Raw genomic sequence first — 12,504 nt, forward strand, 5'->3', positions numbered from 1 at the left:
CACAAACTTTCGCAGTGAGAGGTAAGTTGTCTCGGTCGGGTTTTCACAGTACCTTATATTGAAGAAAAAGATGCAGCTGAAGACTTCCGTTCCTGGCAGTTTCTGCAGATCTCGCTGTTCCTGAGCCTCAGTCGTGGGGACAAGAGGGAGGACGTCGGGGGGACTCCTGCACTACATGGGGAGGGGTAACAAAGCTGACAACTTGGCAAATCTTCAACACTGGTTGCTGTTTTTCAAGCATGCAAGCTGGTGTCCTTCTCACTGGTTAATCCTAACCAGCTCCGAGAATCGTATCCAGGTGGATTACGAGTCGATTGGTCCTACCAAGTCAAAGGAAGAAGTTGTGCTTGAAGGGGCTTCTCTGTCGAGATGAACTTGGCGATTCGGACCTGCAGCAGGGCTCCATCGAGCAAACCAACGGTCCAGTAGTTGCAGCAGCAGCCGCCCTCTTCAAGCTTGTCTTCGGTTCTTTAGTTCCAGTGGTCAACTCTATATTCCAAGCCAAGAAAATCGCCTTTTAAACCGTTTTCTCACTATTCAGTTCTCTGTCAGTCACCCAGCAGGGTGGCTGTCCTTGCCGGACAGTCAGCCAGCCAATCACGCCAGAGTACATTTGGGTCTCCTAGGAGACTAAGCATTGGGAGGTTCGGGCACCTCCCTCACCTTCCTGCCCACCCCAGATACTCAGGCGCCAGAGGCAGTCTTCAGTCCTGAAGCCCGACAAGGGCATAGAAACAAAAGGGACCAAACCTAGTTTGGCGCTCGGAGACAAACTCTAGAAGGACCTTTCCAAGAAGAAATGTCAAAAAAACAAAGGGGGCTTAGGCGCCATCTTGAAAAACATGGCTCTGGCGATTTTTAGCTACCGGTGTTCGCGGTTGGGCAAAATCATGGTAGTTCGTTGTAAAACCACTGCCACCAGCCATTTCGATAGGAAAGGGTAGCATTTGACTGCTACATGAGTTTCTAGACACAGGGGATACTAGGTAACCCCTCCAGCACTCTATTGTAAGATAGTGTGTGCTGGGTCTACGAATTTAAAAAGACTAGTAAAGTCAATTTAACTTTCCCAGAGAAGGTATGTAAACCTTGGGAGAGCCTAGAAAGGTTTCCCTGTGTTACTGCACTGAGGGTGCTGTCTAACACACGTGAAAAGATGATGCCTATTGAGTTATCTTGAAACACCATAATTAAAGAACACAAGAGTAAAACACACATCAAAATACTAGTGGGAAAAAGGCTCACACTAGCAAGGTTAAAAAAAAAATCAAGTCCTCTTAATCCAGCAAAGTTGCTGGGGGTCTCTAAGGTGAAGGGAATTAGCACATTTATGAGAATTCTCCTAAACAAGCATCTTGTATATACTTATACCAATGAACCCTAATCTGAAACATAATTAAGAGGCAAAGTGATGTCCACAGAGAGATGTGCCAGGGAGACCAGAAGACACTCTGGATCAGGGGACAAGTACCCTATTTTGTGTCTTGTGTCAGTACTCTCATGTACCTGGATGTGGGTGACATACTATTTGGTGGCAGATTTTCAAATGTGAGGAGCCAGGAATGAGAGACAGAGGAGACATGTTCGTAGTTAGAAACTTTTATTAACAAAAATAGGGGTTGGAAAATACCTCACCATCCCTAATCTAGGAGAATTATCCTACCTCCTACCACTAATGAATCTGTTCAGTGTTAAGATGTCCAAACAAAAAGGTCTGTCCTGTGTCTGTAATTCTATTAGCATTCTGAAATTCAGGGCATGATCCACCCAGCGATCGTCTGCTTAGGGACAGCCAAACCCTTACTTGACATGGAGCAGGCTACAAACAGTTGGTCTGCCTTCCCAAACTCTCGTTCTCGCAACATAAAAGATAAGAGCCCTTTTTGGATCTAGCCTATTAAACCGCTTCTCTTTGGAGGGATGCAGAGGAGGGGAGAAAACTGGTAGATCAACAGATGGAACTCTGGGACCACTTTGGGTAAGAACCCCAGTCGAACTTTCAGAGAAACCTTGTTGAAGAAGCAGGGAGAGTGGTTGCCAGGCTGGGCCACTGACTTGTATGGTAGATGTAATGGCCACCAAAAAAGTACTTTTCAAAGTTAGTAAACACATGGAACAAGAGGGAGCCACCATGAGAAAAGTGAGAACCAGATTAAGGTCCCAGTCTGGGAGAACAAATGGGACAGGTGGAAACTTATTCACAAGACCCTTAAGCAATTGGGCCATAACAAGGATTGTAAAGAAGGATCCAGAAACCTTTTGAACAAAGACAAAGCAGTCATGGCAACTGGAGAGGTGGACAGATGTCCAAATCCAGGAGGTCCGAGTACCATGTTCTCCTCGCCCAAACCGGGGCGATCAAGATTGCTTGAAACCAATCTCCCTAGGTGAACAGGGTTACACTTATTAGTTTAAGCCTGAACCACACAATGTTTTGGTGGAATGGTGAGTAGCCGGGCTTAGTCCTATGAGGGAGGAGGGCTGTAGTAAGGTACAATGAACTCAGAGCATACACTTTGACCAAGAAAACATCAATACACTTAAGTTATATAACTAATAGGCATTTATTATATACACTAAGGCAGAGGTGATAATTCAAAAAGTGAGTTAAGTACTTTGGAAAGAGTAAGATAATACAAGTCAACTTTGGAGTATTCTTTGAATAATAGTATGTAAGGGAGAATTCCAATTTCTGTGCCAATTTCCGTCAACCTTCGAGACCCCCAGCTTTTTTGCTGGACTTTAGGACTTTTAATTTTAATCCTTGAGTGAGTGATCCCTTTTTCTCTCTAATGTATTTTGATCTGATTTGGATTATCGGTTTTCTTTGTTTTTGGAGTCTGACAAACTCCATGGGCATCTACTTTTTGAGTGGCGACACACAGCACCTTCAGCGCAGTGTCACAAAGAAATCCTTTAGATTTTTCATAAGGTTTAAATACCTTTTCTTGGGTGAACTACAGTTACCAAGAATAGTAAAGTGAAATTGACTTTACTTACCTTTTCTCTTTGTAGGTCCAGCACACCGCATCTGATGTGGAGTACTGGGGGTTACCTAGTAGCCCCTTTACCTACCTACTCATGTAAACAAAATTGTGTTACCCTCGCGACTTTAAATGGCGTGTGGCAGTGGTTTAATTTTCCTACCATTGTGCTTTTCTACAACAGGCTGAACCCTCAGCTGCAGTATAGCACCCATGGGTGACCATTGTGTCAAAATAGACCCGGTCTTCTTTTTTCGCCTTTTCTTGTTTGTGAAGACTTTTAGGTTTTACTCTGCGCGCCAAATCAGGTTTGAGCCCTTTGTTCATTTTGCCTTTGGTGGGCATCAGTACTGAAACCCACCTCCGGCTCCAGTGTGTCTGGAAGGGCAGGCAGTGAGGGAGGTGCCCTAAACTCCACTGCCCTTCGTCTCCTTGGTTACCTGAATGCACCCAGTCCTGATTGGCTAGCTGTCCTTGCAGGACAGCCACTCTGCTGTGTGAGTGAGAGCTAGGCTGTGCATGAATCTTGCTGCATCCTCCTGGACCATTGAACTGCCCGGTGAAGCCCTGCTGCTGTGCTGAAACTCCTTTTACTGATCGACAAGAGAAGCTCCAGACGGAAAAACTTCTTCCCTTGGGTTAGTGGGACCAACTAACCCAGAGACTAACTTTGCTGGACGAAGTACAAAACTAGGTTTTGAGCAAGGCTGCATACAGGCCTCGAGCCTTTTTAATTTTTTTTATCTTAGATATGGGTGAAAAATGTCTAGAAACCACAGCCGATGCCCCCAAAGCAAGGCACTCAACAGATAGCGTGGTTACTTTACGCGGACAAGCTCGTCCTTTTATCTCCAACTCAGAGGTCTGCAGGACCTTTTAACTCGTTGACTATGCTCAAACAAATAATTTAATGATAAACACAGAAAAAACTCAAATTGTAGAATGTGGCAAATACTAAAAACTGAGATTAAACAAATACTCGTGGTCAATGCAGAACTCTAAACTTATGGTGGTACCCCATTACAAATATCTGGGTGTCTCCATAAATAGTTCCACAAATGATAAATTATACTTGCTCAGCTTGGACTCCAAATTAGCAAATCTTATATCACAGGCAAAAATCTTATCTTCCAAATATGGAAAATTTCCTGTAGTCATAGTATGACATTTTATCAACAGAGGGTTGTACCCATCATGATTTATGGGTCGGAAACAAAGGCCCCCAGAGGACAAAAGTGCTGGGATATACTAGAGGCCCGATTCTGGAAACGGGTATTAAAAGTACCAAAATGTACACCGATGACTATAATAAGGTTTGAATTGGGGGCTCCATCATTGTATGTCCAAGTTTTATGGAAAATGTACTGTTTGTTGAGAAAGTGTCTATTGGATAACTCAAACAATATCTTGTGTTGTGCCTCAATATCTACTAATATCCTTGCACGATTTCCTGCGCACATGGCGAAATTTCACAACAGACGCTGTCGGATGCAAACATATCTACACAAGTCAAATGTAACACCTACGTAGATTTTAATCCAACTGTTTGGACACAAGAAACCTCGCAATATGGCTGATTTGATCAAGTGTCCATCTCTCCATATCAGAAATCAATATTTAAGAGTTCAATAAAATCGGTGGCCTACAAACGACATATTGGCAAGGAGAGGTCTCCGTTAGGGAGAATTCTCTGTTTAGGCTGAATTTCCTAACCTAGTGAGTCCCCCAGCAGCTTTGCTGGATTTTTGGGGTTTATTTTATTCTCCTGCCAAGAGTGAGACTCTTTTACCCTCACTCTCGGACATGATTTGAGTGTGACTCTTTGATTCTAGATGTGTTTAATGGGCTATGGGGTCTTTTACTCCATAGGGCTTCATGTGTTTTTGTGATGTGTGTTACACAGCACCCTCAGTGCAGTAACACAGGGGTGTCATAGTGACCCCCCAGTATAGACTCCATACCCTGGGACTGACTACTGTCTCCCAGGGCATGTAAAGTCACCATTGACTTTACAAGTCTCAAATTCTGAACAGAACCAGTACAAACCATCATAATGTGGACGTACTGGCCGGGGCAATTCGATTGCCCCGGGGTCTGTTGGTCGAGGGGGCACGTCTCCGTCCCCCCTGATCGAGTTTTGGCTGGTGGCAGTGGATACTACTTTTTATATTCGACCGCGAATATATCCCTATGGGATTTCCCATTGTTCAAGGCTACCAACTTTAATTATTTAATTCCTATAGCCTCGAACATACCGTCGGTTTATTTATTTAATATTAATTCTCCGGTTGGTATTTTTTGCCAGAACTCTGTTCTAAAATGGCCTTTGTGTTCGCTTCTGTGACTCCAACCCAAGTTGAGCTCTTTGTTCTACTTTTTGGCGGGCTTCTCCACAGAAGCCCTCCAAAGTGGTGCCACTCTGTCTGGGGTACTTAGGAGGGGGATTTAGGCACCCTGGTCTGAGTTGCCTAGGCAACTCAAGTCGCACTCCGTCCTGAATGGCCCAAGTGGTGAGCCGGCCGGCTCACCACTTAGCATGTTTAAGTAACAGCTAGGCTGAGTGAATGGAGGTTTTCTGCATAAAAGCAGGGCTTTGGGGACTGGAACTTCAGAAGTCGCCACAGGACCTATGAATCTGACGAGGGAGAAGCTGAACCGCCTCACCACTTTTCCCAACGACAGAGGAGATCTCCAGCCCGGAGAGTCTTCTTCCTTCGACTGGTGGGGATAACTAGTCTGCTTCCTTTTTCACTTCCTGGAGCATCTCGTGGCCGCCTTGCCTGTGCCAAGCACCCCGGCAACTGGGATACCACGTTTTACCACTACCGCAAATCAAAAGGGTAGTACCTTTAACCGGAAAACTCTGCGGCTGGTTTCTTCCCTGGCAGTGCAACGACCTTCATCTTTCCTCCACATCGAGATCTTCTCTTCCTCTGGACGACACAGCGAATTGCAACCGCTGCCAGGGACAACTGCCCCGCTGGAGGATCCTTTCCACCTAAGGTACCGTGTTCCGCCTGGCTTCCCTTGTAACCGACTGTACGGGGTAGATTTAGCCCCCAGCTTTCGACCCTGGGTTAGCCTGGGACACCCTGGCTAAACTTTTCTGAGCCTAACTAAAACCTTTCTGAACTTCCTGCAAGACTTTTTAAGCCTGTTGTCATCGTGTGATCTTGGGTGCATTTGTGCCCTGCTCTCTCCAAGAGTGGGCCCGGCCTATGGACTTTGGCTCACAAGTAACTTTTGACTTTCCTGCCTTGCTTAAGAGTTCCTAAGTATTAGTGTGGTGTATTTTCCTACATTCTGCCTTTTTCCCTCCCTTTTTCGTTAACTTATTGGAGTGCCACCTATAGTTAAGCGCTCACCTCTTTCTGGAAATAAGTGGTGTTAACTAAGACTTGTCTGATAAGGTATAAGGAGTGTATATATAATAATAGTAATTGTGTTTCGAGTGATTTACAATAATAGTGCTGGAGTGTTTCAATAAGTGTGTTTTTAAATAAATAATTATATACCTTGATACCAAAGGTCTGGTCAGTGTTTGCTTGTGCTATTGTATCTGAGTGCCTATTGTGTATACTTTGCATACTGCATAACTCTTCTTGATGGAAGTCTGACTGCTCAGCAACAGCTACCAGGTAAATCTGGGTGGTACAGACTGCTACCAAGTGGGTTTTCTGCCAACACCTGTAGTCCTAAATCTTTTGCAGTGGTCCCCAAGGGAACTGCACAGGTTTCTGCCTAACAGTCTCATTTCTAAAGATCAGAATTTTTGTCGCTGTTGTAAGGACATAGGCCAGAGAGAAACGTTGCAGCAAATAGTTTATGAATGTCCTGCCTTAATTTTGAAGTGTAAAGTGTTCTTTAAGGACTTAATCACTATATATCGTCCTCTACCTGTGAGTGAGATCTGCCAAATCATATTTACCTGCCTCAGACTATCAGTTAAAACTGTGATGATGCACTAACTGGACTTAGTTCTGCCTCAACCATGAGTTTAGCTCAAGAGCTCCACTCAAATACCAACAAGATGATCCCAAGCTATTGTTACATAAATTGAACAATGGACGGTTATGAGCATATATTCTTTTTCTCTTAACTCTAATTTGCTGAATTTTTAAATCTGAATTTTTAAAATCTTCACATCAAATGTGACCAATTTTAAATCCCAAATGTTAAATTTGAATTTATAAGAAGCTCTTCCAAAACAAGGACATTCTTTCTAACGACTGTGGTTTCATTATATGAATTATGTTTTGAATTATACTTTTTGGTTTATATTTTCTGTTACCTTTGTTAATGGATTTTAAAAAATGTCATGGCTAATTTAGATAGGTTTTTTTGCTGTCACAGATGATTGAAATAATGTATGATATTTGGTATTGTGGTACACATGGCCCATGAACAGATGTTACTTTTTTATTGACAGGATTTTTGTAATGATTTTGAAATGTTGATATATTCAGCCAATCAAATAAAAAATAAACTCATTTTTCTGATCGACAAGAGAAGCTCCGGACGAAACGACTGCTTCCTTAGGTTAGTGGGACCAACTAACGCAGAGAATAACTTTGCTGGAAGACCTTCCCCAACTGGCTGTATGTCTTTGCTACTGCAGTAACCGAGTGCCAGGGGTGGAGAAATCTGCAGTGGAGTGCAACATCTGTAAGCCGGCCAAAAACTCCAATAGGAAAAGCATTGTGTATTCTCCAACAGGGTTACTACATCAATTCTTGCCCAACATAGTAATTTTAAAATATCACTGCTAGTAACAAATCACAAGGAAAAAACTTCTGAAACATAAATGCAAACTGTTCCAAACTTGTATAACTTTTAAACACTTTAGTGCAGCCTATCTTAATGAGTCCAATCCTATTTTATGCAAGTCTCTCAGTGTTCAGCGGGGTCACTGTGCCCCACAGGGGAGGAGCAGGAAAAGCACTAAAGCAGGGTAAAAGGTTAAGTATGGCACAGTCCAGCAGGAATCTCTTATAGTATTGTTTGGAAGTAAAGTTAGTCTTACAAAGGCAAGGGAATCAGAGTGTTCCCGGACTACCCCAAGGGCCAGTGTCCTGGCGCACAATTAGAGTACAATGGGTGGTCCACCCCAATGTAACCTTATGGGAGACCTGTAGGGGTGTGAGAAAAAGCTATCTACAGACCCCAGGATTAATCCAACAACCCACAAGTAAGTTGCACCAGGGGTAGGACAGTACCTTTAGTTGAAGAAATGCTTGCTGCAGGATGGTTCCAGGGGCGAGTAGACAGCAGACCCGGTCACTGGTTTCTCGGTCTTGGTGACAGAAGAAAATAACTTCAGTGGATCTTGCAAGAGCTCTCGTGCAGACAGACACCAAGCAAAGGATCTTCTCTGTTCTGGCTTGTGGAGGCCTTTTTGAGGCTGTTGTCGCCGCGGGTGACTTCTTGGCTTCTCGGGTCCTGGTCTCGGGTGAGGGGACTTTTGGGAGTTGGATCAGATCACTGCAGGCTTAGGATTCCCACAAAGTCTAAGGCGAAACCGCGCTTCAGAAGACAATGCAGCTGAGGTCACAGGGTATTGGCGAATTGCAGGCAGTGGTCTGCAATCAGAGGTCGCAGCTCTTCAAGGGATGGTGCAAAATTCAGTTCTTCTTGGGGCTGGTTAGGCCCACCTGTACAAGGGAGGAATTCATCTTCAGATCTTCCCAGTCGCTTGGAAGTGGAGCTCGGGCAGCAGGGGTTACTCGGCTGACGGTCGCTGGTGTCGTCATCAGTCGTTTTTCAGACTTCTGTTCCAGTGGTCAACTCTGTTTCAGCTCCAGGACCTCTGAATTTATGCAGGAAACCTGGCTGGGTCCACCAATCGTATCCAATGAACCAGTCTGAACTGGTTTCTCTATGGCACAATGCAGGACAAAGGACAGGAGAGTTTTGGTTCACTTTTCCCACTTTCTGTCCTGCCAGTCACTCAAAGGGTCGGTCCTAGATTGCTTTCCAAGGGAAGCCCGGCAAAGGGACAAGAGCACTCCCCCCCATACCCCCTCACACACCTATCGGCTTAGACGAAGACATAAGAAAGGAATGCCATCTTGCTAAGGTCTAAAGAAAACATTCAGAGAAAGAACAGCCACCATTTTGGGAAAATGGTGTGCCTTGTGTCTCCTACCACAACTGCGAAGACAGCATGCGATGAAAGTTCACAAAAAAGCTTTGTAAAAGGTACACTGCCACCAGCCTAAACAGATCGACCTGTCACAGTACCCCAAAAAGTTACTTGAGATCGAGAAAAGGGATGCATTGGATCCCCTCAGCACTCCACATAAAGTGGGGTGTGCAGATCTGGCAAAATAAAACACGTAGGATCAAGAGTATCCCCCTGCCTTGGTAGCTTTAAGAGTTTGCTTAGAAAAGTTAAAACAATCATAGGAAAGCTCTAAGAGCCACTGGAAACACTTTATAGAAGGTGCTGTGTGCTGCTTTAGTTAACTGTAGATTACAGTAAAATTGGTGTATAACACGGGTTAACAAAGAAATATCAAATAGGTCAAAAGGGTTCCCATGATCAGAGTGAAAGAGTTGGGGGAAAAAGGTTCCCACCCACTCAGCAGAATCAGTAAAAAAAAAAGAAAAAAAAAAAAGTTCAGTAAAATGTGCTGAGGGACTCACAGGTGGAGCGAATTTCGCCCAAAGATGGAAAACTACCCTAACAAGTCTCAATGCCCACGAGGATCCAGGCGTCCTGAGTCTTCGAAAGTGTTTCTGAACCAGCCGGTGGACTGACCACAAGCTCTCACGGGCTACCTCTCCAGATGTGTTACTGTTCCGTGGTAGCACCAGGAACTTCGGTGGTTACCAGCTGGTGGTGCAAGTCTCTTCCCTGCACATTTCAGCATCCCAGCCTCAAGGGATCCTGCCCTAGTCGTTAGATTTTTCTTCACTGCACCTTTCCTTCCATCCTTATAGAACCCCCAAACGTTTTGCTTTTATTTTTGAATGTGAACTGTACTTTTTACAGTGAAGCGTCAAGCTTCACTGTACTGGCTTTTGCTCATATGTCATTGGGAAATGGACATGTCCTTCAGGCTGTCAGTACTGGGAGAGCTTGCTTCCCTTAGTTGTGTTACTACTTTTGGTTACTTTGTATAACTTGTGCACCTTGATAAGTTACCACAGCAGCTTACACTGCAGTACAATGGGGTATACTTTTTGTTTTGCCCTAGACGAACACTTAAAGGATTTTTGGTTACTCTAGGTGTGTATAAAACATAGGCTGGTGGCAGCAGTGACCTTTTCCCACTTTTGGGGATATTTCGTGTTGGCTTAACCATGTTTACCACGTTTGGCTACCAACTGTGGCTACTGGCCAAATATGGCTGTGTCACCAGATTTTTCGCTTGTCCTTTTGCCATCTTGTTCTTTGGCCTTCTTCCTGGCCAAAGAGGCCAGGAAAATCCCTTACAAGGAATTCCAGTGACCGGGAAAAAAGCTTTTGGCAGGTTACTAAAGGGCTGTGTGTGTTTGCTGGCGGGATGTGGGCTGGGACTGTCTGGTCCCAATCCACAAACTGGTTTCAGTGTGTCCGAGTGGTATGCATGAGTGTTCTCGCCATTGGTCCTGATTGGACCACTGCTGGGGTGTGTGGGTGTTAGGGAGGATTCTCCAACATTTGCCAATTCCCTCCACCTTAGAGAGCCCCAGCAACTTTGCTTGATTAGGAGGACTTGATTTTTTTTAACCTGGAGAAAGTGTGACCCCCCCCCACTCTCTCATGTATTGTTTGAATTTTGCCTCGGTTTCTTTTTGGTTATGGAGTCTAAAACTCCATAGGCATCATCTTTTACAATGGTGTCACACAACCCCTTCAGTGTAGTGGCACAGGGAAGTCTCTTAGATTTCCCAAGGTTTAAATACCTTCTCTGGGATAAACTACTGTTTCCCAGAACAGTAGAGTGAAATAGACTACTTAGCATTGTACTTGCTAGACCCAGCACACCCTATCAGGGGATACTAAGTAACCCAGAGGGGTTACTTCGTATCCCGTGTCTAAATGCTCATGTAACATCTTTTATGTTACCCTTTCCTCAATTGACTGGCTGGTGGCAGTGGTTTTGTTTTGAACTACCAAGGTTTGCATTTACCGCAACCATTCGTGGACCCGGTAACGTTAACCGCGGGAGCAATCTTTTTCAAAATGGCATCCAGCCATCCTTGTTAAAATGGTGCCCGGTCTTTTTTTGACAGGTCTTTGTGGAAAGGTCCTTCTAGAGTTTTTCTCTGCGCAACAAACCAGGTTTGGTCTCTTTGTTCATTCGCCTTTGGCAAGCTTCAGGCGTGAAACCTGTGTCTGGCTCCAGAGTGTCTGGGGTAGGCAGGAAGTGAGGGAGGTGCCCGAAACTCCCCGATCTTAGTCTCCTAGGAGACCCAAATGCACTATGTGGTGATTGGCTGGCTGACTGTCCGGCAAGAAGGAAGGCAGTGTCGACCACTGGACGAAGGAACCAAAGAAGAGCTTGAAGAGGACAGCTGCTGCAACTCCTGGACCATTGGTTTGCCCGGTGAAGCCCTGCTGCAGGTCCGAATCGCCAAGTTTGCATCACCAGAAAAGTCCTGCAAGGACGACTTCTCCCTTTGAGTTGGTGGGACCAATCAACTCCCAAGTAAGCCACCTGGACCCACATCTCGGAGCTGGTTGAATTTCCTCAGAGTTGTTGCAGGAAACTGTAGTGCCAGGGAGAGGGACACCAGATTATGGGTGTTGCTTGTAACCTGGCCTAAAGCTTTTGGAAGATCCTCTGGACTCCCACGAAGCAGGACTGACCAAGCCTGACCCCCCCTTAGTGGAGTGCGGGACCTCAGATGTGAGGAAAGTCCACCTTGACAGCCAGGAACTGAGCTTATTGCTATACCGCAAGGAGCAGAAACGCGAAACAACCACTGAAAGTAAAGTTTGCTGGTTGCCAGCTTTGACGGTGCCAGTGCAGTAGTCCCCCATCCACCCCCCCCCCCCCCTGACGTCCTCCCTCTTGTCCCAACGACTGAGGCCCAGGAACAGTGAGATCTACAAAGCTGCACAGGAACAGAAATCTTCAGCTGCATCTTTTTCTTCTTTACTAAGGTACTATAAAACTAGCCTAAGAGAACTTGCCTCTTAATGCAGAAGTGCTCGTTACTTCTGTAACTCACAAGTCTAATCAGCTTGTGGCCCTACTTAGTAGTTCTTTTTATCAAAGACTCGTAAGAACTTGTGCAAAGATTTTTCCATTTACTTACCTGAAGTGCTTCATCCTATACAAAGACTTTGGCCTATTGACTTTGGCTTAGCCTATAGAATTGAATGACTATTTAAGTGCTATCTGAAAGTATTTGCCCTGCTTATGAATATTTGTAAATTGTGTTCCAATAACTTTTGCCTTTTACTTACTTTAAGAATATTCTGAATGCCAACAGTAAGATATTAATGTCCCCGGTACCCTTGTTACTAAAGTCACTTGTGGGTGTAGGTTGTGTCTGTGGGCAGTCCCAAAAGAGTCTTGTCGGATTC

At 44.8% G+C, this 12,504-nt stretch overlaps 1 protein-coding gene across 6 annotated transcripts in view; it reads right to left on the minus strand.

The window, feature by feature from the left end:
• The window catches only part of STAG2 (STAG2 cohesin complex component), a 2,060,662-nt gene that overhangs the window by 795,100 nt on the left and 1,253,058 nt on the right, over positions 1–12,504 (minus strand). The window lies entirely within an intron of this gene.

This window comes from Ambystoma mexicanum, chromosome 5p, assembly GCF_040938575.1.
Source record: "Ambystoma mexicanum isolate Mex_15411 chromosome 5p, UKY_AmexF1_1, whole genome shotgun sequence".
NCBI lineage: Eukaryota > Metazoa > Chordata > Amphibia > Caudata > Ambystomatidae > Ambystoma > Ambystoma mexicanum.